General features: G+C 41.2%; 1 protein-coding gene across 3 annotated transcripts in view; it reads right to left on the minus strand.

Moving 5' to 3' along the window:
* SGCZ (sarcoglycan zeta) overlaps window positions 1-22,444 on the minus strand; it is a 1,116,694-nt gene that overhangs the window by 942,373 nt on the left and 151,877 nt on the right. Inside the window, exon 3 of one of the 3 annotated variants that reach the window (XM_068278611.1) lies at window positions 19,686-19,899. The exons of the other annotated variants lie outside the window; for them this stretch is intronic. The gene's annotated coding sequence lies outside the window, so the exon portion shown is untranslated. The remainder of the gene's footprint in view (window positions 1-19,685; window positions 19,900-22,444) is intronic. 3 annotated transcript variants of the gene reach the window in all.

Raw genomic sequence — 22,444 nt, forward strand, 5'->3', positions numbered from 1 at the left:
CATATATGAAAGAATAAAATGATGCAATGCAGATGTATAAAATGCTGTCTTTTTTTAAAAAAAAAGGATATTTTATAATTCTGCAGTTCTTCTGTGTCCTGAGTACTGGTGATACAGGCTTTGATACCGGTGATAACAATAAATTGACTATAAACAAATATATTGTGATGATAATTACAGTCTTTCCCCTAAATTAAGACATACCCCGAAAATAAGACATGTCTTATATTTCAAGCATGCTTGAAATATAAGGCATTCCCCAAAAATAAGGCCTAGCTATGCTCCGCCCCCGAACCCCCTGCAGTGATGCCGCATCGCTGCTGCTGCTACGGTAGTTTACCTCCTTTGCTGCTAGCCCCCCTCTGGCTTTCGCTGTACAATATGCAGATCTCAGATCAGCGGGGATAGGGAGCTAAAGTTGTATAGTAACAGCGCTGCCGTATACAGGAAGTAATCAGAGATCACTTTCTGTATAGAGCGGCGTTGATACTGTACAAGTTTAGCTGTCTATCCCTGCTGATCAGGGATCTGCATTATGTACAGCGTAAGCCGGAGGGGGGCTAGCAGCAAAGGAGGTAAACTACCATAGCATTAGCGGCGGTGCCGGAGGGGGATCCGATAAGCCGGAGGGGGATCCGATTTGCTGGAGGAGGGGGGCCAGCAGCAAAGCAAAGGGGGATCCGATAAGCCGGAGGACCCAATTTGATGGAGGAGGGGGGCCAGCAGCAGCGCAACACTCTGGATTCAGATGCTCACTGTGTTCTTAAGTCCTGATTCTACTGGATGTCCAAGCTGAGTCAGTTGATCTGCTGTTTAAGCATAATCTTGATTAGTATGGAGAGAGGTGCTAGTGTCTGCGGTGGGGGTGGGGAATGTGCCCATATACACTGGCTTTATACTAAGGGTTTCTGGCTATATACTGGGGGGTAAGAGGGTGTCTGGGTATACACTAGTGATTTATGACTATATACTGCGGGAGATCTAGCTAAATACTGAAGGGGGATCTGGCTACCACAACAAAATATAAGACCTCCCCGAAAATAAGCCCTAGCACATATTTTCAAGGAAAAATTAATATAAGACAGTGTCTTATTTTTAGGGAAACACGGTATTACTTTACTTTCTTAAGCTGGCCATACACATAGATTTACACCCAATGTTTCAAAACTATCAATTTATTTCTGAAAAGAATCAATTCAGAAGGAATTAATTCTTACTCTACACTGCACATCAATCTCCAACAGATTCCAGCAGGGAATCTATTGAAAATCAATCGAACTGCAAAGTTGCACTGTTCAATGCAATAAAAAGCTATAGGCCATCGCATCGGTCTGCCAATGTTCTTGTCTCGCGGTCGCCCCTGATTGTTTTACAATTTCTATCCTGTCCGATCCATACTTTCAATTAATTTTTAGTCAAAATCGATCGATCTGACCTTTGGGGGAATGGATTCCCAGCAGAAGAATCAAATCTGCAAGGAATCAAAACGATAAAATCGATGAGTACATGGCCACCTTGACTGTTTTAGGTGTGCAGTAGTTTTTTGCTGTCTCATAAGGACCACTCCAGTGAAAAAAGTAAGCAGTTAAAATCTGACAGACTAGATGGACTAGTCCATCTCCTAATGGGGTATTCTCAAGGTTTTCTTTGTTTTAAAAAGCATGTCCTAAATGGCAGCTGCTAAGTTGAACAGCCAAAATAGTGTGCAAGGCAGAAGGGAGGCTGGTTGGTATCTTACTATTTTGGCTGTTAAACTGCCATTCAGGAAATGTTTTTTGCTGGAGTGTTCCTTTGATAATAGCCACTGACTGCTGGCCTTGCAATCAGTGATGCTGGAACACTGGTCTAAATTTATTAAGGGTACTAAAGGTGACATGTGACATAGGGCCATATTTACTAAATATCAGTAAAGTTGCCATGTACAGGAAGGGCACAACAGTTTTACTGTTACTTATGCCTACTATGTAATATGCATTGCACAACTAGCACAGCCCGCATTACTTGAGAAGTTTTAGCACTGCTAGTGTAATGGGTGCTATGCTACTTGTGTAGTGTCCACTAACTTACTAACAATCATATAACCTAGGCTATACTTCACTTGTGGCCGCTACTGTGTTAATTTACATTGATATGTAAATGAACACAGTAGCAGCAGTGAGTGAAGTATTGGGGTAGCGATAATTCACAGGAGAAGGACTACCCACAGTTAATGTTACGCACATTGCTAAGGAAGCAATGCGCATAACTAAAGAAGACACTCTGCTTACATGGCAGAAAGCGCTGCTAAGTAAGGCGTGCATTGCCTGCACTACAGCACATTAAGCTGCGCTGCTTTAGCAATGCAGCTTGATAAATCAAGCCAATAGTGCGTTATATAGTCTGCGTAAATAACAGTACAATTGATGTATTCTCCCTGTGCATGCCACCTTTACAGGTATGAGATAGTTAAAACATAGGTTCTTATAGTACTACTAAGTGCTACTACTTCATATAGCCCTACAAAATCCCTTTCCGTTTTCCTGTACAGCAAGTGTTAGTTCAGTTTTCTATGCAATTAAGGGAGTGAACGAGAAATTTGAATTAAGCCTGCTGTCCTGAAAAGTAAACAGGCAAAACATTTTTATCTGGCTGAGAAAAAATGCTGATAAGGTGTTAGTGCTGAAAAATTCAAAGGGCCATTACTTCTGTTTGTTTGCAGCTTAGTTAAGCAAATGTTAAATCAGACTGCCATGCTTGCAGTTTAAAATTCAGATCTTAAATTCAAAATAAAAATATGAGACTCTGTTCTATTACTAGTGTTCAATTTACTATCAGTAATACATATGCAATTCGTTATAAGTTTATATTCAGTTCAGACTTGTTTTAAAGACTATCTCTACTGGTGGAAATGTGGAGGATCTAAACCCAGGTCATTTTTGACATGGGCGTCCGCATATACGGCAAGACCGGGCATCTGCCCAAGCCTGGCCGCCCGCTGCCCCCCCCCCCCCGGCCGCGTGCCCGTGCAGCAAGCAGGAGGGGAGCAGCGCACAGAAGAGAGAGAGCTATGGGCACAGTGGGGAAGGGCGGACGTCTCGCCCCCTTCTCTCTCCCTCGCTGTCCCCTCTGGAACGAAGTGTGCAGCGGCTGGGCAGTGGGCGGAACTTACCTCGCCTCGCTCCTGCGCCAGAAGTTCTGGTGCCGCACTCTGGTCTGGATCAGACCAGAGTAGCGGCTAATCCATCCGGCGCGTGCGACGAGACGAGGTAAGTTCCGCCCGCTGCCCAGCCGCTGCACACTTCGTTCTGGAGGGGAGAGCGAGGGAGGGAGGGATAGCCCCCTAAGGTGAGTGCCCATAGCTCTCCCTCTTCTCTGCGCTGCTCCCCTCCTGCTGGGACACACCTGGCCACTTTTTCTGGGGACATATACCCCTGCCTACATATACTGGGCACATATACCCCTGGCTATATATACTGGGCACATATACCCCTGCCTACATATACTGGGCATATATACCCCTGCCTACATATACTGGGACATATCCCCCTGGCTACTTTTTTCTGGGGACATATACCCCTGCCTACATATACTGGGCACATATACCCCTGGCTATATATACTGGGCACATATACCCCTGGCTATATATACTGGGCACATATACCCCTGCCTACATATACTGGGCACATATACCCCTGCCTACATATACTGGGCACACATACCCCTGCCTACATATTCTGGGCACATATACCCCTGCCTACATATACTGGGCAAATATACCCCTGGCTATATATACTGGGCACATATACCCCTGGCTATATATACTGTGCACATATACCGCTGCCTACATATACTGAGCACATATACCCCTGCCTACATATACCGCTGCCTACATATACTGGCCACATATACCCCTGACTACATGTATTGGGCACATATACCCCTGGCTATATATACTGGGCACATATACATCTGCCTACATATACTGGGCACATATACCCCTGCCTACATATACTGGGCACATATACCGCTGCCTACATATACTGGGCACATATACCCCTGACTACATGTATTGGGCACATATACCCCTGGCTATATATACTGGGCACATATACCCCTGCCTACATATACTGGGCACATATACAGTGGTGTGAAAAACTATTTGCCCCCTTCCTGATTTCTTATTCTTTTGCATGTTTGTCACACTTAAACGTTTCTGCTCATCAAAAACCGTTAACTATTAGTCAAAGATAACATAATTGAACACAAAATGCAGTTTTAAATGATGTTTTTTATTATTTAGTGAGAAAAAAAGCTCAAAACCTACATGGCCCTGTGTGAAAAAGAAACTGCCCCCTGAACCTAATAACTGGTTGGGCCACCCTTAGCAGCAATAACTGCAATCAAGCGTTTGCGATAACTTGCAACGAGCCTTTTACAGCGCTCTGGAGGAATTTTGTCCCACTCATCTTTGCAGAATTGTTGTAATTCAGCTTTATTTGAGGGTTTTCTAGCATGAACCGCCTTTTTAAGGTCATGCCACGACATCTCAATAGGATTCAGGTCAGGACTTTGACTAGGCCACTCCAAAGTCTTCATTTTGTTTTTTTTCAGCCATTCTGAGGTGGATTTGCTGGTGTGTTTTGGGTCATTGTCCTGCTGCAGCATTAAAGATCGCTTCAGCTTGAGTTGACGAACAGATGGCCGGACATTCTCCTTCAGGATTTTTTGGTAGATAGCAGAATTCATGGTTCCATCTATCACAGCAAGTCTTCCAGGTCCTGAAGCAGCAAAACAACCCCAGACCATCACAAAACCACCACCATATTTTACTGTTGGTATGATGTTCTTTTGCTGAAATGCTGTGTTACTTCTACGCCAGATGTAACGGGACACGCACCTTCCAAAAAGTTCAACTTTTGTCTCGTCGGTCCACAAGGTATTTTCCCAAAAGTCTTGGCAATCATTGAAATGTTTTTTAGCAAAATTGAGACGAGCCTTAATGTTCTTTTTGCTTGAAAGTGGTTTGCGCCTTGGATATCTGCCATGCAGGCCGTTTTTGCCCAGTCTCTTTCTTATGGTGGAGTCGTTAATTGAGGCAAGTAAGGTCTGCAGTTCTTTAGGTGTTGTCCTGGGGTCTTTTGTGGCCTCTCGGATGAGTTTTCTCTGCACTTTTGGGGTAATTTTGGTCAGCCGGCCACTCCTGGGAAGGTTCATCACTGTTCTATGTTTTTGCCATTTGTGGATAATGGCTCTCACTGTGGTTCGCTGGAGTCCCAAAGCTTTAGAAATGGCTTTATAACCTTTACCAGACTGATAGATCCCAATTACAGTACTTTTGTTCTCATTTGTTCCTGCGTTTCTCTGAAACTTGGCATGATGTCTAGCTTTTGAGGTGCTTTTGGTCTACTTCTCTGTGTCAGATAGCTCCTATTTAAGTGATTTCTTGATTGAAACAGGTGTGGCAGTAATCAGGCCTGGGGGTGACTACAGAAATTGAACTCAGGTGTGATAAACCTCAGTTAAGTTATTTTTTAACAAGGGGGGCAATTACTTTTTCACACAGGGCCATGTAGATTTGGAGTTTTTTTTTCTCACTAAGTAATAAAAACCATCATTTAAAACTGCATTTTGTGTTCAATTATGTTATCTTTGACTAATAGTTAACGGTTTTTGATGAGCAGAAACATTTAAGTGTGACAAAGATGCAAAAGAATAAGAAATCAGGAAGGGGGCAAATAGTTTTTCACACCACTGTACCCCTGACTACAAATACTGGGCACATATACCCCTAACTACATATACTGGGCACATATACCCCTGGCTACCTGTTCTGGGGACATCTCTACCCCTGGCTACCAGTTCTGAGGACATCTATACTGCTGGCCACCTATTCTGCGGACATCTATAGACCTGGGGCTACCTATTTTTGGGGAACCACTGCTGTCAGATTGAGTGTATTTTGGGGAAATGCTGCCAGGTGAGAGGTGTCTACATATTAAGGGGGCATTCTGCCTATTTATGTGAAAAGCTGTCTATTTATGTGCCGCATGACTGCTGAATTTGTCTTGTTGCGGGCCTCATGGTTACTGACTTTGTCTTGTTGGGGGCCTCATGATTTGTTGTGGGCCTCAAGATTGCTGAATTTGTCTTGTTGGGGGCCTCATGATTGCTGAGTTGGTCATGTTGGGGGCCTCATGATTGCTGAATTTGTCTTGATGGGGGGGCCTCATGATTGCTAAATTTGTCTTGTTGGGGGTCACATAATTGCTAACTGCGATACTATGGAAAAAGCTGAATCATCATCATATGAGACAATAGCATGAAACCTACTTTTTCCGCTTTTTAAAACAGAAAATGAAACTGGGAGGTTCTAAAAAAAATGAATACATTTTTCAGGAGTAGGATGGATGAAATTGTTTATCTTCACAGTTTATTTTCAACTTGGATTTTCCATAATGTTCATGTATGAGTTAAAAGGTTTGTATTTAGTTTAAATTGCTGTTGGCACTTTGTGATAAAGTGACTTTGCAGTTTGGACACTCGACCTCCAAAAGGTTCGCCACCACTGTCCTAATCTAATGTCCCACCATTGCTTCGTTCATGTAAACTTGTCTCCACCCATGACCACACCCACATTCTGGTTCATGACCACACCCATTTTTCAGTAGCCCCATTTTTTGGCGCGCTACACAACACCACCCCACATTTGCGGCGCGCCGCCCCACTTTTTGCTCACCCCTTTTTGTCCCCCCCTGGAAATTTTTCTGCGGACGCCCATGATTTCTGATTATAGTGAGTTCTGCTGAGAGGTCAGAGAATTACTAGTTGTATCATTGCTGTTGTACTTGCTGCAGGTGAGAACATACTTTAAAAAAGTAACTCATTTTCTTGAGTTACAGTACAGAGTGCAAATATACTGTTATGAATCCAATTCAATGTATCTTTTAAAGAAAACTGCAGTTCTAGAAACATTAATAATAACGGATTATTGAATTTTCCCAATACAATATTGTTAATAGGATCATCAATCCTTTCTCTCTTTTTTTTACCTTGACATAAACTATTGGAAAGTAATGTAATCGTGAGAAATCATTAAACAGTTATATCGACCATCCATTAGCTCTCAGTTAATTTTGTATCAAAATGTTTGTCAACAGTTACAGTAGTTTTGCTCCATCTCAAGCTGGCCACTAACGGTCCAATTTCTAGCGAAAAATCGTTCGAGCGATCAGAAATTCTGATCGGATTGGTTGTAAATGATCTCCATTGGTGGACACAATCGATTATGAACGAGTGAAAAAAATGTCGCCCGAATGAATTTTCGTCGAACGAAAATTTGGATTTTCTTGGTGGTCGTGATAGATAGGAAGCAATGATTGGTTAGTTGATGGTGTAGTGAACGATTTTTCTGATCGCTCGAACGATTTTTCGCTAGAAATTGGACCGTTAGTGGCCAGCTTTAGAAGGAGATGGAGAAATAAAAAAAAAGCATAATAACAATGTACATTTTTAGTTTAAATATGACTCCACAGTAGGTAGGCATAGCTCCCAACGGTCCCTTTTTCGGAGGGACAGTCCCTTTATGGGAGCCCTGTCCCTCTTTTACCCTCATTTGTCCCTCTTTCAGGACTTTGTCCCTCTTTCTATGTAAATATATATATTTCTGTACTAAAAATGTTTTTGATTGACTGTAAACTTTATTCCCAACCTTTAAATTGATATATTACTAATTGTAAAATGTTACTATGAAGGAAAATAAACCAGGATAGAAAGGACCAGTGTGGCCTGAATTATAAAACAACATATGTTTCTTATGAAATCTTTATGGCATGCGTGACTAGAGGTGTGGTGAGGGCATGGCCAGGGGTGTGGCAGGTGCATGGCTTAAGTGTCCCTTTTTCTCATTTCAAAAAGTTGGGAGGTATGGGTAGGTACTTGGCCAACCATGAAATTATTTTACGGGTACAGTACATGCTACAATACTGTTGAAACTGCTTTAGATCCTATCCACCACATGCCTTATATAGTTTTTTTCTATAACCCATTTGGTGTGCCCTATCAATACAATTAATGGTGCACTCATATCCCTTGTACTGGGAACGTTGTCACCATTAAACTAGTGGAAGACCTAGGACCTGTTGAATTTTAATTCTAGGACGGGAATACTTTTAGCATACAATGAGGGTGATGGTTGAAACGAACATACAGAGTACCGTATATACTCGGATACAAATCCACCTCATGTATAAGTTGACCCCAATAGTTGATCCTCTAAAGCTGAAATGTTTTAATTACTCAAATATAAGTCTATACTGCAAAGTTAAAGGCAGCATTTGGGAACCAGAAGAAATTAAGGGTTGCACTTGGGTACCAGGATGGGTTCATGGCTGAACTGCATAAACGCTAGACATTATTTCCTTCTGGCCTCCAAGTGCAGCTAATAAATCCTCCAGGCCCCCAGATGTAGCCATTAACCCTCAAATCTTTTCCCATGCTCCCTATCAGTGTGACTAGTGTCTGTGTCCCCCCTGCTTCCCCATACCGTGTGGCCAGTATGTACCCTCCTGCTCCCCCTTCATTCAGTTGCCACTAGGAGACTGTTAGACAGCAGTTTATTTACAATGTACAGTGCTGTGATCTAAGGCAACGCTGTACTGGGGACAGCCATGTCACTCGTCTGTCCCCTCTGGTGGCACAAAAGCAATCAGCTCTCATAGGCTGAAGCCTATGACAGCTGATCATTGTCACTGGGTAGCAGGGGGTGAGAGGGCAGGCATAAGAAAAAATAAAAAAAGGTAACATTTATTTAAAAATAAATAAAACATAAATAAAGTTAAAAAAAACATTCCAGCAGGGATCAGAGCCCACCAACAGAAATCTCTGTTGGTAGGCAGAAAAGGGTTGGGGGAATTACTTGTGTGCTAAGTTGTATAGATCTGCAGCGAGGCCTTAAAGCTCCAGGGAAAAATAGCCTGGTCACTAGGGGGGTGTAAGCCTATGGTCCTGAACTGGTTAAATTAGCATATTTCTACTGGATGTACAGGATTCGGGAACCACGGCCTGAATGAGCATATTATTTCTTTACATGCACACGTTCCTGAATCCACGTAAACAAAGGAATAAAGACTTGTACCAGCACTTCCTTCTACTGCACATGCCAGATTTCGAAACACATACATGCCCACTTCAAATGCACTGGTGCCAGCATCTTTTTTTCCTGATGCACGAATAGATAACGGAAAGCACAGTGGAAGTACTTCTTTTCAGTTACAGGCGCACCAAACTTTAACATTAGATTTAGTTTTAATGCAAAGGCTGAATCCATGTTACCAAACATGGTGCATTTAACCGGTTCAGCGCCGCAGTGCCGAAAATCTCATGCATCCGAGCAACGTTCACCTCCCATTCATTTGCCTATAACTTTATTGCTACTTATCACAATGAATTGATCTATATCTTGTTTTTTCCTCCACCAATTAGGCTTTCTTTGGGGGGTACATTTTGCTAAGAGCCACTTTACTGTAAATGCATTTTAGCAGGAAGAATAAGAAAAAAACGGAAAAAATTCATTATTTCTCAGTTTTTGGCCATTATAGTTTGAAATTAATATACGCTACCATCATTAAAATGCATGTATTTTATTTGCCAATATATCCCAGTTCTTACACCGTTTAAACAATGTCCCTATCACAATTTATGGTGCCGATATTTCATTTAGAAATAAAGGTGCATTTTTTCAATTTGCGTCCATCCCTATTTATAAGCTTATAATTTTAAATAATATAATAACATATTCTCTTGACATGCATAATTAAAAAGTTCAGACCCTCGGGTAACTATTTATGTTGTTTTTGTTTTTTTTTCATTGTATTTTTTTTTTTTAAATAAAAAATGTGTATGTGGGTAATTTTTGGTGTGGGAGGGAAATTGCTAATTTTAAATGTAAAATTATATTTTTTTTTTAATCAAAAATGTATGTGGGTGCAGTTTACTATTTGGCCACAAGATGACCACAGTGAAAAAAGTCCTGGATGCGAACGATCTCGCATCCAGGAACTAAAATGCTGGGGAAAAGTTTCCTGGGGGCAGAAATACCGCGCTCTGGAGAGAAAGCGTCGGTATTTCTGCGGGGAAGTTAGATCGGTGAATGGGAATTATATTCTCATTCACTGATCGGGGGGCTAGCGGCGCGCACCACGCAGGGAAAGCAGCAGTGCCTATCTGGACGAGGAAACTCGTCCAGATAGGCTGAACTGGTTTGTTATGTACTATTAGAGTAAAATGTGCAGGTGTGCAGCATATTGTCTTTGTGTGCTTAATCAACATAAATTTCAGGATGGCACTCATGCAAATGCTGCACAATGTAACGACGTGCACTTTCACCTTCTAATTAATTAACATCTTTAGACAATTCTAATGTTCAGCTTACGAACACAGCAAAAGAAATGTAAATTGTGGGCTGAAAGCTTAATAGAATAATTATGTCATAATGCAATCAAGAGGATGACTCATGTTTATGATCACTATAAGTAATTAAGCTGCATTCCTCAGATTACCTCAGTGACTAGTGCACTTGATTAAAGGTGTTGTGCACTCCTCCACTGTCATATGTAATAATTGTCTGGGAGAAATGTGCAAGTGAATTATATGGTAAGGATTTACTTGATTATTCAAAGCTGATAACTCATTCTAGATCATGTTATATCATCAGACTATTACCATTGCATCTATTACCATTGGTACTAACATCTACTGTAGCGGCTGCTTCTACCACCACTTTCTAAGCACTGAAACTCTGAAGTATCATATTAAACCAATGTGCACTCGGCTTATGTTATACTTTGCAAGTATTAACTGACATACAGGTGAAGCCCGAAAAATTAGAATATCATGCAAAAGTCATTTTTTTTTCAGTAATTCAACTTAAAAGGTGAAACGAATATAGACTCAGTACATGCAGCCAGATATGTTAAGCCTTTATTTGTTATAATTTTGATGATCATGGCTTACAGCTTATGAAAACCCTCAAATCAAGATCTCAAATCAAGATCTCAGACCAAGATCTCAGACCAAGATCTCAGATCAAGCTCTCTCAAATGCCCATTCACACTTAAAAGCGCAAAATGGTAGCGATCAGCGCTACCATTTTGCACAGGTAATTTTTCCGTGATTTAACACGGAAAAAAATCACTGGCCAAATCCCGCGTTCTTAGAGCAATGGCAATTAGCGATTCTATAGCATGCTAATCACGATTGATTGAGCCCTTGATGAGTCATTATTGACGAAACGCGTAGGGCGGAGCTACGTCCCACGTGACCGGCAGTGGAGGCAGCTCGGAGGACGCGGGGGATTTGAGGCAACGTGTGTGGAAGCAGCGCCCGGGACTCGCTGACACATTGATTGTAGTGACTAACGGATCAACGCATATCAGAGTAACCCCCATACGCGATAGAATCCTACCTCCGGAGAGATTAGAGGCCAGTTAGGTGAGTGTGGGCACATAGGGGGAGTGTGTCCCAGCACGGAGAGAAGCACGGTGGAGGTGGATTGTGGCACTAGAACAGTGGAGGGGATTGCCTGTTAAGCTGATTGCGCTATGATCCACTCTTCTCTTTTACATGTATGATGGTTCGGACTGGAGGAAGGTATACGGTTCCTGGAGTGTTCGTTGCCCCGATTTCCTGATCTCTAATTGGAGTTAAAGGACTTATGTGGATGGTGACAGTATTCTTTGTATTCCCTTCAGGTTATGAACTTTGAGCGCGATCATTTGTTTCTATTTTGACTATTTCACGTATACTGGTGGTTGTGGCCAGCGCACCATATTGTTGCAAATTTTCCATTAGTGCTTGTTTTCTTGTATTTTATTTTTGCTAATCACGATTGCTCCCGAATCACAAAAAGATGCTGCAGGTAACGCGTTTTGCAATTGGTGCTAATCGCGAATTGCCTGTGATTGGTGGCAAGTGGCGGCAATTGCAGCAGTGAGATCACTGCCATATACCTACCATTGCACTAGCGCTTTAAAAAGCACTAGCATTTTGGTGATTAGCGGGAATCACCCGCTAATCGCCCTAATTGTGAATGGGCCCTTAGAATATTGTGAAAATGTTCAATATTCTAGACTCAAAACAAAAATGTGCCTTCTTAAAATAGAAGGTACTTGGGATAATTCAGGTTGGAATGACCATATGATGTCTACCACAATGCTTTACTTCTGAATATGCAAATCATCCTTTGTTAAGAAGGCAACATTTTGTCTTGCTTAACATTTTAGTAAGAGGGCTTTTTGGGCCCTTGTAGCCCCTTACACACTCCTAGAAGTTCTGGTTCACCATGAGCTTGCTGGGTAGGGTGTAACTCTCGGCTCAAAGTGTCGGACTCTAATCAGCTAATTAATGCTAAACCCCTGCAAAGGTTTCCTATTCCATATATATGGTTTCCTGTTCCATATAATATTCCTTTTAAGTTGAATTATTGAAATAAATGGATTTTGCATGGTTATAATTTTTTTGAGTTTCACCTGTATCCTATGGAATACTCTCTTGGCCTTAAACATATCACTTGGTATTTGAGTTGTTAAGCACCTTTTAAATGAGGCTTTTTAAAAGGTGAAAATGAAATGTTGTTGCAGTACAAGGAGTGTCTTTATAGGGCTTACGAGGTCAAATCCTAAAAAAGTCAAATACCTGTATGCTAATTTAAGGCACGGAGAACGCCATCCGCGCCCTCTGTGCTGTGCTGCCGGGTCCCCTGTGCTCAATAACCCCCCGGCTGGCCCCTGACCGCTCGGCCCGGGTTGGCCTCTCTTGGCTGCACAAAGATGGCCACATGAGCCAACCGTGGCTGCGCAGTCCGCTTAGCCGCGAGGGCGGCTGCGCAGCTCTAGGGCCAACCCCCCGATCCACGCTACAAGTTGTGTGGATCGGGGGGTTGGCCCTAGAGCTGCGCAGCCGCACTCGTGGCTAAGCGGACTGCGCAGCCGCGAGAGCCCGACCCGGGGCGAGCGGTCGGGGGCCGGCCGGGGGCTATTGAGCGCAGGGGACCCGGCGGAACGGCACAGAGGGCGCGGACGGCATCCTCCGTGCCTTAAATTAGCATACAGGTATTTGACTTTTTTTAGGATTTGACCTCGTAAGTCCTTTAAAGACCCTCCAGATGTCTGTGTAAATGATTAAAGGGGTACTATGGCAAAAACTTGTAAAATTTAAATATGTGCAAACATAGACAAAAAAAATGTATGTTTTTTTCCAGAGTAAAATGAGCCATACATTACTTTTCACCTATGTTGCTGTCACTTACAGTAGGTAGTAGAAATCTGACAGAACCGACAGGTTTTGGACTAGTCCATCTCTTCATGGGGAATTCTCATCAAGACATTTATTCTTTATAAAGATAATCCCTAAAAGGATTTAAACAATGATGCTGACCAGCCTCCCTGCTTGCAGCACAGTTTTTTGGCAGTTGGACAGAGCAACTGCCATTCATTAACCTGTCGGTTCTGTCAGATTTCTACTACCTACTTATGAGAAAAGTTTCTACTACCTACTTATGAGAAAAGCAACATATGAGAAAAGTAATTTATGGCCTATTTTACTCAGGAAAAAAGTACTTATCAGCATATGTTTGCACATATTTTAAATTTTACAATTTTTCGCCATATTGCCCCTTTAAATTGTGTATTTTTTTTATTGATTATTTTAGCTCATTGGCATCCCAGTGCATAGTTTAACAATATGTATAACTTCCCAAGTCAGTTAGTGAAACCTTAAACTATAAAATAAAAGAACCTTGAAAATGTACCTGACCCAAGGCAAAGCTACTTAAAGGGGCAATATGTCTAATATTGCTGATTATAATTAATAATATAAATAATATGCATAAGAGGTCCAAGTTATAAAAAAAAGTAAATGGCTGGTGAAAAGTTAAGTGGTGTGTGACAGGACACCTTGCTGCAGCTGGAGGGGGGGGGGGGGGGGAATACACAATTAAGCAACGGAGTTCAGAAGAGCTCATTAACCATGTGGGGGAGGACCAGAGCAACTGCCGTTCTTGCTAGAAAGAAGCTGCTTGCAAGCAATGTGTTGTTTAATCTCTGCAGCGTCTCTGGCTGAGTCTCTGGTTCTGCGGAGGACACATGCACAGTTTGTGTGAGAGAAAGGAGGGGCAGACTCAGCCAGATACGCTGCAGTGATTAAACAACACATTGCAAGCGGTGTGCAACTTCTAATAACAGGGAAAGGATCTTTCTAGCTAGAACAGCAGTTTGCCCCCCCCCCCCCCCACATGGTTAATGAGCTCTTCTGAACTCCGTCGCTTAATTGTGTATTCCCATCCTCCACCAGCTGCAGCAATGTGTCCTGTCACACACACCACTTAACGTTTTACTAGATATTTACTTTTTTTATAACGTGTACCTCTTGTGCACATTATTTATTTTATTAACTAAAATCAGCAATATTAGCCATAATGCCCCGTTAAGGTAAGCACAAAGGTATTTTCATGCTGGATCCACATATCTCTGAGCATTGTCTTTTCCTCTCCATGTTCTCTTGAGTCTCCATAATTACTTCTTAAAAATGTTGACTTTTGGATAAATTCACATTTTTAGACAGGAAGAGGTAGACTTGCCCCAATGTTCCATCCCATCATCCTCCAATTCCCTCCTCTTTTCTGCCCTATTTATTCTCATTCACTACCATTAAAGCAAGTATAAAGTAAAAAAAGAAAGACGGCATTTACCCTGTTCTCTTAAAAAATTAAACGGACTTTTCAGGGGTTTTTGTTTACCTCACTTTCCAAGACCCTCTGTGTGCCCACTTTTGGTTCTTAGCTACATCCTCTTTCAGACAGGTGCCGTGGTGCTTCTTTGGCACTCTATCTCCGATACAGAAAGTGCCATGGCACTCATTTGTAAGTGGGCGTAGCTAAGTGCTGGAAGTTTGGTGCACAAAGGGTCTCGGAAAAAAAAATTGTGAAGTCAATATAACTTTTTAAAAGAACATGGTACATGATGTGTTTATTTTTGAGTTTATAGTTGTTTTAACCACTTTCTCCTTCTTGACGTATAAAAACGTCAAGGAGGACAGGTGCGCTCCCGCAGCTGATCGCGCACGTGCACGCGCACTCCCGGCCGCGGATTTGGTAGCCACGGAATCAATGTATCGGGCTATGGAGCCCGATTACTGATTCCTCTCCCCCGCTGAAAAAGCGACAGCTTCTCTCGGAAGCTTCACTTTTTCTGAAGCTATGTCCCTCTAAGCGTACATTGTACGCTTAGAGTGACGTCATGTAAACAAAATCGAGATTGCCATCTTGTGGCCAAAAAGTAAAACTACAAGTAAAAGTAAAAAAACATTACCATACACAAATATTTCCCCAAATAAAACACGTTTATATCCCACCCTCCCAAAAATGCCCACATAAAATGTTTAATTTAAAAAAAAACAAAAAAACATTACTATAAAAAAAAACAACAAATATTTACCTAAGGGTCTAAACTTTTTAAATATCTATGTAAAGATGAAATATTTCTCTCTATTTTTTTTTTTATAAGCTTGTAAATAGTGATGAATGCAAAACGGAAAAAATGCTCTTTTATTTCCAAATAAAATATTGTCGCGATACATTGTGATAGGGACATAATTTAAACGGTGAAATAACCGTGATAAATGGGCAATTACAATACGTGGATTTTAATTATGGAGGCATGTATTATTTTTAAACTATAATGGCCGAAAACTGACAAATAATGAATTTTTTCATTTTTCTTATTCTTACTGTTAAAATGCATTTATAGTAAGGTAGCTCTTAGCAAAATGTACCCCCCAAAGAAAGCCTAATTGGTGGCGAAAAAAACAAGATATAGATCAGTTCATTGTGAGAAGTGGTGATAAAGTTATAGGCTAATTAATGGGAGGTGAACATTGCTCGGATGCATAAAGTGAAAACGACTGAGAGCTTAAAGCGGAATATAACCCTGCATTTCAACTTTGCTCTAAAACATTATTTACAGCATATTATATGCAAAAAGCATTTTTTTTTTACTAGACCAGCATTGGAAGGGTTAAACACAGAGGTTTTAAGTTCCGTGCAGACATTCAGATGGTTACATTCTATTTAGTTAGTGTGTAACTGTTTATCAATAGATTCATCTCTTTGGCTGTCCTCCAAGCTCCTTCTCAGTGAGAGAGATGAGTCATAATAAACACATATTTGTAAACAAAAAGTATCTAACTCAAGTTCGGATTCGGTTGCAGAAATCTCTAGGGACTTTAAAGAGAATCTGTATTGTTAAAATCGCACAAAAGTAAACATACCAGTGCATTAGGGGACATCTCCTATTACCCTCTGTCACAATTTTGCCGCTCCTCGCCGCATTAAAAGTGGTTAAAAACAGTTTTAAAAAGTTTGTTTATAAACAAACAAAATGGCCACCAAAACAGGAAGTAGGTTGATGTACAGTATGTCCACACATAGAAAATACATCCATACACAAGCAGGCTGTATACACCCTTCCTTTTGAATCTCAAGAGATCATTTGTGTGTTTCTTTCCCCCTGCAGCTATCTTCCACTGAAGTGTCAGGCTGTTTCTTCCTGCAGAGTGCAGATAGCTCTGCCTGTATGTAATTCCTTAGTATGTGAAAGCCCAGCCAGCTCAGAGGAGGATTTATCCAGCTTGTAAAAGATAAGAGAGAAGAGAGAAGCTTCCCTAATCTAAATAATACACAGGCAGTGTGCAGAGAGGGGCCTGGAGGTGGGAGATGCATCACAGAACCACAACACTGAAGAACTTGGCAGCCTTCCAGACACAGGCTGACAAGTCTGACAAGAGAGAGATAAGTTGATTTATTACAGAGATGGTGATAGTAGAACGTGCTGCAGTAAGCCAGAACACATTAGAATAGCTTTTGGAACTTGTAGGATGATAAAAAACAGGATGCAATTTTTGTTACGGAGTCTCTTTAAAGCCCTGTGTAACCCTTCCAATGCTGGTCTAGTAAAAAAAAAAATGCTGGTTGCATATAATATACTGTAAATAATGTTTTAGAGCAAAGTTGAAATGCAGGGTTATATTCCGCTTTAAGTGGTTAAGGTAGTGAATGAGTGAATTAACCACTTTAGCACCACAGGGTTTTTTCCTTAAAAACCAGAGCAATTTTCACATTTCAGCACTCCTCCCATTCATTCACCAATAACTTTATTGATACTCATCAGATGTAAATGATCTATATCTTGTTTTTTTGCCACAAATTATGCTTTGTGAGGGTGGTATTTGCTTTTAGTAATTATGCTATTATCTGTGCATTTTAAAGGGAAAAATGAGAAGAAAAAAAAAAAAAAAAAACAATTTTTCCATTTCCATGCACTATAGTTTTCAAACAAACAATGTTACCATAGGTAAAACCCACACATTGTATTTGCTAATTTGTCCTGGTTATCTCAACATTTAAATAATGTTCCTAGTACAATGTATGGCGATAATATATTAGTTTCTGGTTTGTGTTGTTTGTTTTCTCATTGTACTCTATCAGTAATTAAAAGCCCTTATCTTCATGATTAACAGTAATACACTCTCATGGCATACATATTTTAAAAGCTAAGTCCCTAGGGTAACTATGTATTCACTTTTCAATGCTGACACTTGTTTTTTTTTACAAGTATTTATTTAGGGGTATAGAGTACATGAAAATAACAGTTTTATTGCTTTTCATTCAGTTTTCCGGTAAAAAAAAATCACATGACTTAGCCCTCAGTTGTCAAACAACACAAAATCTATTCTTTCACTTGTCATGGTTAAAATGATACCCTATATACATAATCAGATAGCTTATTGGGCATACAGCACACTGTTTACCACAAGTACGCCTATCTACTCCCCTGAGCTTCAAGTAAAGTTTTCTGGGGAGTAGATAAGCGTAGCAAGGGAGGTAAAGTGGTTAATAGGGCAGAAAAGAGGAGGATATGGAAGGGTGATAAGATGGAACACATTGGGGCAAGTCTGTATCTTCCTGTCTAAAAATGTGAATGTAGCCAAAAGTCAGAATTTTCAGGAAGTGATTATGGAGACTCGAGAGTACAAGGAGTAAAGTATTTAGCTAATCAGAGAATGCAAAATAAAAAAAAAAATCACCAAAAAAGGGTACTCCTCGGAACTCGAAAATAACTTGGAAATTGGATTTTGGCAGAAATACTGCATTACAGCAACTCAGTTATATTAGCCCAATCACAAAACTCGGAAGCATTAGACCAATCAAAGAATGCAGAAACAACCCAGGAGTATTTGGCCATTTAGAGAATGCAAAAAATAACCCGTAAAAAAGGCTTCTCGGAGATCAGAAATCCATGGAATGGGTAATAGACCTTGGTGGAAATCAGATTTTCTGCGGAATGCACCACCCCTGGGGTGTCAGTAATTGTACATGTGTACATAGTATAAATTAATCTGAAGTGGGCATTTGTGGAAAGAACACATGCTACCTGATCCGGGAAGGCTAGATGGATCAGGTAACCTCAATTACAGCTGGTCTCTGATGTTCCTGTGGCCAGATATCCTTTACATTCAACTTCAGGACTCCTGGGGTCACAACGCTGCAAACTCTGCATGTCTCATCACAGAGCAGAGTACAGGGAGGCTGGGGAGCAGCAGGTGAGAGGCAGAGCTGCCCAATGAGAGCAGGGAAAGAGGCATTATAAATGTCCCCAGTAGGTGCTTTTCCTGAAAGGGATGCCCCTTCCTCTCAAGACTGCTGACAAGCTGCATGTCGGCAATGTTTTTTGTGGGGGAGATGATAGCTTGGCGCAAGGGGGATAGACAGCTGTGCATAGGGGACACAGAGGCATGCCATGGACAAAGGAACATGCCTGAGTCCCATCTGCCCGCCCTGTGCCATCTTGGGTACACCTTATATTATGTATGAAAAAGTTTAAGAAAATAAAACACTGCCAATACAATGAGGTAAATTCATTAAAGATAATGTGCTCAAGCAGCGCGGGTTAAGCTAGCGGGCGAATGCTACGCGCGGTCCTGACAGCGCATCGTGTGCACTTGAGCTAAACTTCTTTCATGTGCCACGGGATGTAATGTAGTGCAATTGCAATACTTTACTAGTGCAGCCACCAGCCGCTACTACATTTATTTACTACAGTAATTTTAGTATCACGGTCGCGCTGCACCACATCGTGCGGAAATTCAAAGGAGTGAGCGCATCATAAGGGCGCATGCTATGCTGTCAGCATAGCATGTGCTCACTGGTTTAACCCAAGCTCCTTGAGCTCATTATTTTTAACGAAACTACGCAATTGTGACTTTTTTAGCAAACAAGAGATAAAAGAAGCAAACATGCAGTATTAAATATATGTTATGGATATAGCCATAAACCAATGCCTTATACATAGTTTTTTGGGGGTTTTTTTTGTATTGAAACAAAAGATGGACATATGGAGGGTCAAGCAGTATAGTCTGGATTTGATCGTATTTTTATATGTGTTTCCTAGTAGTACATATACGTTACCCTTAATTCTCAGTTTACACAACATTTTAAAATGAGTCATCCACACATTTCAGCCAAGCTAAAATAAAGAATATTTGCCAACAAGTGATTATGTGAACAACAAAACGTGGTTTGTTTTCATACAGAGTGATGTGAAACACTTCTCTCTCATATATAAAACGTGATGTGGGCCACAGCTGTTCCTTAGTACCTTTGCTGAGAGAAGAGGAAGGCTTGCTGTGCTGATAACTGATGGCCATGGCATTGGTAGTGGGGGATGATTATTTTGGGGCACCCTCCTCCCTCTAACAGAATGCTGCTTCATCGGCTTGCTTCACCTGCTGTTTTCTCCTGGTCTTGCCCCTGCTGGTTAAAGGCTACAGGGCACGGCAGGTACACGGCATGTACAAGAGTCACACAGGTTTCTAGAATGCATAAACAGAGTACTCAAAGGTTTGTTTTATTCCTTTATTTTTATTTTGATGTGAAATAAAGCTGGATATTTTAATCACTGTAATTAAGCAATTGTGGCTACCTATCATTTTTTTTTTAAAGCTGCACTCGTCTTCACTACTAGTCTATCCAAGACTTATAATACACCCTTCATTTAAACTTATTTTTATAGGTTTTATAGAAAAGCAATATAATTGGGCCTAGACTGGGATGGACATAGAATTATGGTAAGGACACTTGACTATTACTCTGGCAGGATTTAGATTGTGAGTCAGTTACTGACAAGCCTATATACTCTGAAGCTCTGCAGAAGAGGTCAGTGCTTTTTAAATACTAAACAATAATATTACAGTTTTCGGGACTAGACGGTTCTGGACCCTTAAGGACCAGAGTCACCTGTTCCCTATTCAGCCTCGTGAATATTGTGATTGGTTTACAGTAATCATGGGGTCAGGAGCCAATTGATGTCGCTGAGACAGCACAGCGAGCGGGTGCAGCGACGGAACAGAGGCACAAATGGTGGGGACGGTGGTGATTGAAGTCTACGTCCTGTCAGAGCCGCACAGCCACCAGCGGGATGTACACTCTGACTACGTCAGTCCAGAATAGGTTCGTTTAAAGAGAACCCGAGGTGGATCTTTGGGGGGCAGATGGGACACAGAGCCATGTTTTCTGCCTAATGACATGGCTCTGTGTCCAACTGCCGGTCTCTCTGCCCCCCCACCACCACCACGCTATTGCCCCCTGAGTTTAGCGACAACATTTGTTGCTAACTCAGGGGTAAACAGAGGGGAGAGTAATTCCCTGTTAAACCACTTCAGCCCACAGGTGTTTTCACCCTCAGGATAAAGGCAATTTTCCCCTGTCCGCGCTCCTTCCATTAATTCGCCAATAATTTTATCACTACTTATCACACCTACGGTATATGATCTATATCTTTTTTTTTTGCCACCAATTAGGCTTTCTTTGGGTGGTACATTTTGCTAATAATTATTTTATTCTAAATGCATTTTAACAGGAATAATAAGAATGTTCTGCTGTGGATAAAATCCACACATTTTATTTGCCCATTTGTCCCAGTTATTGCAACGATCAAAATTTTTCCCTAGTACAATGTATGGCGCAAATATTTTATTTAGAATTAACCCTTTCCACTCAGAGTTCTTTCCTAAAGGAAGTCGTATCTGCTCTGAGTTTTTTTTTAAAGAAATGCGCTCTCCCTTTTACTCTTTCTTTCATTTTAACATGGAACGTAACATAGTAACATGGCATATCATATTTTAAAGAACACATTATAACATTTAATTTGATACCTTATTTGAACAGTTTAGCATCTTCTATTGGCTGGTAGTAGAGGAAAAAGCCAAGATATGGTAAATTGAAAAACCGTTTCCTGGGTGTAATCCGGGCCTGTGTGAGCAAGTTTTGCAATAATTGGTGGTTTTATGCCCACCACCCAGGGTCTTACTGTCCCTACACAATGCTATTGTTTGTATTGGTTGGGCAGATTAGCAATAAAATACTGGTTACTATTTACACCCTCCCCCAGTCCATTCCATAGGATTTTATTGATTCCCTATGCAACTTTGCAAGCAATCTGCAAGAAATATGCAAAGTAATATGCATGGAATCTGCAGAATGGAATCTGCCTAAACGAATCAGGAACTATGTTTTATTTAAAAAAAAAAAAAGCCAGGAAACTGAAGTGACATTTAAATATAAATGTCACTTCCTGCCGGCCGGGATCGCAGATTTCCATTTTGGGGCTGGATGTAGATGTAGATTTACATGCCCACAAAGGTGAGGAGCAGGATTGGGGTTTTCAGGGGGTCCAGGTGCGCCGCAAACAGTGCTTGAACAAATGTCCCGCATAGCGGGACATACTAGTGCAACGTGGAATTCGCGATGTCCCGCTATGTGGGACATACCAGTGCAAAGGGTTAAAGGTGCATTTTTTCAGTTTTGCGTCCATCACTAATTACAAGCCCATATAGGCTAAAGGTAATAAGGTATATAGTAATATACCTTCACAAAATACATATTAAAAAGTTTAGTCCCTAAGGTAACAATGTATGTATTTTTTTTAAACTGTATTTTTTTTTTTAAACGTGTGTTTTTATTTTTTTAGTTAATGGGCAGGGTGGGCAGTCAATCAGTTTTTAGTTTTTTTTTTCCATTTCTACTTTAAATTTACTTTTTGGCCACTAGGTGGCGCTAAGTACTCTCCTGGAAGATACCAGGGAGTGCGAGATCTTTTTTTTAACACATTTCGGTTCATGAATCAAATACCTCCTGATTGGAGGCATTTGATTCATTTGCAGGGAATCGTTTGCCTCGGGGGAACACTGGTTCATCTTCAGCAATCGATCCCCTGTAATAGCGGCGGGGAACGAGCCACCTGCATGCAGAAACGCGTGCACAAGGGCAGCAACACTGCTGAACGGATATATTCATCCAGATTGCCTTTGAGTGGCGATTTTTGGACAAATATATCCATCCAGATTGGCTTTAGTGGTT

The sequence above is a fragment of the Hyperolius riggenbachi genome, chromosome 1 (genome assembly GCF_040937935.1).
Source record: "Hyperolius riggenbachi isolate aHypRig1 chromosome 1, aHypRig1.pri, whole genome shotgun sequence".
Lineage (NCBI taxonomy): Eukaryota > Metazoa > Chordata > Amphibia > Anura > Hyperoliidae > Hyperolius > Hyperolius riggenbachi.